We start from the raw sequence: 5,848 nt of genomic DNA, 5'->3' as shown, positions 1-5,848 counted from the left end.
TTAATTTGCACCGTGAGATCTTCTTGCACGACCTCAAGGCGCCCTGGGAGCGTCCCCTTTCAAATGGTTTGTGCATTAAGTCAATATCAAGGCGAACTCAAAAAATGGATTGGATCACTTTAGTTTTTGCCTCAATCGGTTTTTCCTTTCGATTGACTCGTTGGGGCGGAGCTCTATGATCTAATATGAAAGGTCACACTTACAAGAAATTGTTAAGTTAGATAATGATTTCTTGACCAAATCAATGATGACTGATTGTTATATAAATAAGAGTTATTTTGGTGTAATAATTGATTGAGAATGTCTCAGTTCAATGAAGGGACAACAGTGAGAGTTGAGATTGCCTCGACGTAGTGGGTGTAAGTGGATCTATAAGCAAAAGAGAGGTATAGATGGAAAGGTGCAAACCTTTAAGACTAGGCTCATGTCAAAGGGTTATACCCAGGTTGAGGGAGTTGACTATGAGGAAACTTTCTTACCTGTTGTCATGCTAAAGTCTATTAGGATTCTCCTGTCCATAGCCACATTTTATGATTATGAAATATGGAAAATGGACATCAAGACTTCCTTTCTGAATGGTAATCTTGAGGATGCCATCTATATGACTAAACCAAAGGGGTTCGTAGTTCCAGATCAAGAGCAAAAAGTTTGCAAGCTTAATAGGTTCATTTATGGGCTGAAACAAGCATCTCGATCTTGGAACATTAGATTTGACACTACTGTCAAGTCATTTGACTTTGACCAGAACATTGATGAGCCTTGTGTTTACAAAAAGATCATTAACAGCTCAGTAGCTTTCCTGGTACTCTATGTGGATGATATCCTACTCATTGGGAAGGATGTAGGATATCTGACTGATATTAAGAGTTGGCTAGCTGCCCAATTCCAAATGAAATATTTGGGTGAGGCACAATATGTTCTCGGGATTCAGATCATTCGGGATCACAAGAACAAGCGGTTAGCCCTGTCTCAGGCATCGTACATCGATCAAATATTGATCAGGTACAGGATGCAGGATTCCAAGAGGGGTTTGTTACCTTTCAGGCATGGAATCGTTCTGTCTAAGGATCAATGCCCTAAGACACCTCAATAGATTGAAGAGATGAGACAGATTCCCTATGCTTCTGTTGTAGGAAGCTTGATGTATGCAATGTTGTGTACCAGACCTAACATTTGCTAGGCAATAGGGATTGTTAGTCGGTATCAGTCTAATCTAGGATTTGATCACTGGACGGCGATCAAGACGATCCTCAAGTATCTTCAGAGAACGAGGGATTACATGCTTGTGTATGGAGATAAGGATCTGATCCTTACAGGATACATGGACTCTGACTTTCAGACCGATCGAGATTTTCGTAAATTGACATCGGGGTCAGTGTTTACTCTGAATGGAGGGGCTGTAGTTTGGCGAAGTATCAAGCAAGAATGCATCGCGGACTCCACTATGGAAGCCGAATACGTAGCAACTTGTGAAATAGCTAAAGAGGCTGTTTGGCTGAGGAAGTTTCTTACAGATTTGGAAGTTGTTCCAAATATGAATTTGCCTATCAATCTTTATTGTGATAACAGCGGGGCTGTGGCAAATTCGAAGGAGCCCTGGAGTCATCGTCAGGGTAAACATATAGAACATAAATATCACTTGATCAGGGAGATTGTGCGTCGCGGTGATGTGATAGTCGAGTAGATCGCATCGGAGCACAACGTTGCTGATCCCTTTACAAAGGCCCTCACGGCTAAAGTGTTCGAGGGTCACCTGGAGAATCTGAGTCTGCAGGACATGTGGCATCTTGTTTAGGGCAAGTGGGAGATGATATTGGGGTATGCCCTAGTTTATTATATATTGTACATTAGTCTCCCGAGTCATTAGGACAAGTGGGAGATTATTGGGATTGGTGTCCTAATTCTCCTGGGGTCTCGTTGTTTTGTAAAGATACACATTGTTCAATGAATAAAATAAGTGTTATTTAATTATGACATTTACTCATATCCAATAAACAAAGCTCATTGGTTATCTTATGTGAACTTAAGCATGTATATGTGATATACAAGTGGATCATGCCTTAAGTGATAACCTAAATCGGTCTGTAGTATAAGGATTAAGGTGGGATACCTGATCCTTGTGACACTACGGATACGGCCTACTTTGTAGAGGTTTGCAAGTGTTGTAAACTACTACAGATGGTAGATCCTGACCATTCATGTGGAGACGTGGAGCAGAGGTGTCCTATACAAAGAGTTTGTATAAGACCTGAACCACGAGATGACTAGACTCTGTATATAACGTCATTGATACTAGAGACTTGCATCTCACCTAAATGGCAATAGGTGACACGATCTCAATCCTGAGTGTTTTGTGAACTCTTACCTTTGAGTGCGGTCCTTTGATTAGTATGGGTGAGAGTGACTAGATTGCCAACTCAATATGCCTACCTTTTTGCGGACTTGTCTGATCTGGGAGCTAGGAACTCAATCCACAATATGGAATTCACTTCTTTCCCGAAACAGGGATAAGTAGAAAGATTGCTTCCTTAAGGGCTAATTCCGGGGCTTGAACATAGTGGCCACAACTTCTCTTTGGAAGAGAAGATTCAGTCATAGTAGGACTATGACTTATGTTCATTAGAGGGATCAGTGGTACTTAAGGAGACAGATGTAACTACAGGGGCATAACGATTATTGGCCCAACTATATTTACGAGCCATCTGTGAAGGGTTGTCGTACTGCTGATTGGTTAAGATGGACACATAATATATCTGTAGTGAGGAGAGTTCAGCTGTCGGTCTTTAGTAGAGTGCCTGGCAGTTAAAGTGGTGGATCTCGTGACTAAAGAGTTTTTGCAGTTATTCACGTACCATTGGAGCTTCGAATCTACAGGTCCACGAAGTCCCCTTGGTAGCTTGGATTCTATTCAGGATCAGTTCTTGGTGTTGATTTGAAATGTTCAAATTGACAAGAGGTATTTTGATTATATATGATATAATCGGTATGATGTATAAGATACATTTAGTGCAAGATTGATGTAAATGAGATTTACATTAAGTACCATGGAATAGAAAAAGAACTATGGTTTATATGTTTCATGAGATGAAATATTAAAACTATAGGTTATAAATATAGTATGATAAGTTGGTTATCATTTATATTTATAATAATATTAATTATTAGATAATTAATATTTTTTCTTTTAAATAACCAAAGTAGTGGGTGGTTATTGGATCATGGTAATCATGAGTATAAAGGAAAGTGGTTTCCTATTTTTTGAAAAAATAAGAAGTTTTTCACAAAAGTTTGAAAAGAATTTTAGTTTTCTCTCCAGCGAAAAGAAACTCAGGGAAGTCATCAAGTAAATACAGATTTACTAAACGACAGCTGACCAAGCTAAACGAACGTGCAGGTGCGAGTTAAATGATCGTGCAGTGTTTACTAAATGATCGCATAGCTTTGCTAGACAATCGCTGGCCCAAGATAAACGATTGTGTAGAGTCTGTACGCGACAGACTGAGCTAAACGATCGCATAGCTTTTGCTAGACGATCACATAGTTTTATCTAAACGATTGGGCATTGACTTATACGATAGGTCTCCGACTTCTCCCACTTGCCCAGTCGTGTATGTGATCGTTGTTTCCTCCGTTCATCTGCCTCACATCAAGTTCGAACAGAGCCCACCCTCTGAATTCTCACACCGAGAATATCAAGGTCACCTTGTTGGTGGTGTCAGGCTCAACTCGACACCATCGAGGTTTTCTAGAGGTTGTTCGTGGTGTTGCAGAGGAGTTCGTGACCAAGGAGATCATTGAGGACGAGCGCGAAGTGTTTGTGCTGTGTTCATGCGGTGTTGCGGTCGTGTAGATCGAGTGTTTGTGGTCGCTGTTGTTCGAGCGTCACGCATCGGAGCGTGGAAGTGCTTCTGCCTTTGTTAGTACAGTTTTTTCCTCTGTACATTTGATGTTTATGCTGTAATTTCTCTGTATAGTTGCATAACCATTTGTGTTGAAGTCGACTGTAAATGTATTGTTGATTCATGATTGTAATTTGGAATAGTCTTGTTTCCGCTGCTCACGAAAATATTGCTTCCAATTTCGTTCAATTGGTGACCTTGACATCGTTTTGACTGAGGATTGTCCTCAAGTCTCAACTCCTGATGCAACAAAATGTTCGTAATTCATACAAAATGTGAACAAAACCTAATGACAAGACCCGAGTTTACATTTTGGTAAGCATACCTGATACCTTAGCCAAAAGTTTTGAGAGCATGGTCATTGCACATCAGATCACGCAATTAATGCAAGAATTGTTAGAGCAAAAGTTCTCACAATTCAAGCAAAATGGAGTTGATGACGATGAAACCAGTAATGTCAACTCCCTAAATAAATTACAGTCCATATTTAATGTCAAGGGATAAAAAAAAAGAAGAAGAAGCAAATGTTGTTAAATCTAGTAAAGTTAATCGACAAGAATTGTCCTCTGAGATGAAACTTGGAATTTATGATATGGGCTATGGAGTTGATCCCACTACTCTCCAAAAAAGGAAGAACTCCGAAGAAAATAAATCTGATTTCTTTGTCTTGGAGATGTGCTTAATAGAAAATGATGATTCTACCTGGATAGTTGATTCAGGAGCTACTAATCACATATGTTATTTCTATCAGACTTTTAATTCCTAGAGACAATTGGTAGCTAGAGAGATAACTCTTAAAGTCGATATTGGTGAAGTCGTTTCAGGTGTTGTTGTAGGTAGACTTAAGTTATTTTTGGACAATAAATGATATATGTTATTGATGACGTATATGTAGTTCCTAAAAGTAAGAGGAACTTAAATTATATTTCTTGTCTGATTAAACAAAAGTATTCACTATCCTTCTCTAAAATAAAGTGTTTATTTTTAATGATGAAATGGAACTAGGCTTTGGTTCAATGGAAAGTAACTTATATGTACTAAGGTCGTTAGTTAAAAAAGTTGTGTTAAATATTGAAATGTTCAAAACGGCAACAACTGTTAAAAGACCAAGAGTTTCTCCTAAAGAAAATGCCCATCTTTGGCATCTAAGGTTAGGTTACATTAATCTCAATAGGTTTGAGAGGTTGGTGAAGTGGACTTCTAAATGGTTTAGAAGAAAACTTTTTACCTGTATGTAAGTCATGTCGTGAAGGCAAAATGACAAAACGACCTTTTACTAGAAAAGGTTATAGAGCCAAAGAAACCTTGGAGCTTATACATTCAAATCTTTGCGGTCCAGTGAATATTTCATCTCTTTCATAGATGATTATTCTAGATATGGGTATCTATACCTAATGCAACATAAGTTTGAAGCACTTGAAAAGTTCAAGGAGTATAAGACTGAGGTTGAAAATTTGTTAGGTAAAAAGATAAAAACACCATGATCTGATCGTGGTGGAGAGTATATGGACTTAAGATTCTAGAACTATATGATAAAACATGAAATTACGCCCAAACTCTCAGCCCTTGGTACACCTCAATAGAATGGTATATCGAAAAGAAGAAACATAACCCTGTTGGATATGGTTCGGTCTATGATGAGTTATGCTTAACTTCCTGACTCATTTTGGGGATATGTAGTAGAGACTGTTGTTTATATTTTGAACATCGTTCCCTCGAAGAATTTTTCTGAAACATATTTTGAGTTATAAAGAGGTCGTAAAGGTAGTTTATGCCACTTCAGAATTTGGGGATGTCCAACCCATGTACTAATGATAAACCCCAAAAAGTTGTAATCTTGTTCAAAAGTATATGCCTATTTATAGCTACCCTAAGGAAATGAGAGGTGGGTACTTCTTTGATCAAAGCCAGAATAAAGTGTTTATATTGATAAACGCTACCTTCTTGGA

This window comes from Benincasa hispida, chromosome 9 (genome assembly GCF_027475165.1).
Source record: "Benincasa hispida cultivar pf3 chromosome 9, pf3_genome.v1.1, whole genome shotgun sequence".
NCBI lineage: Eukaryota > Viridiplantae > Streptophyta > Magnoliopsida > Cucurbitales > Cucurbitaceae > Benincasa > Benincasa hispida.
Note: the sequence above shows the minus strand (reverse complement) of the source record.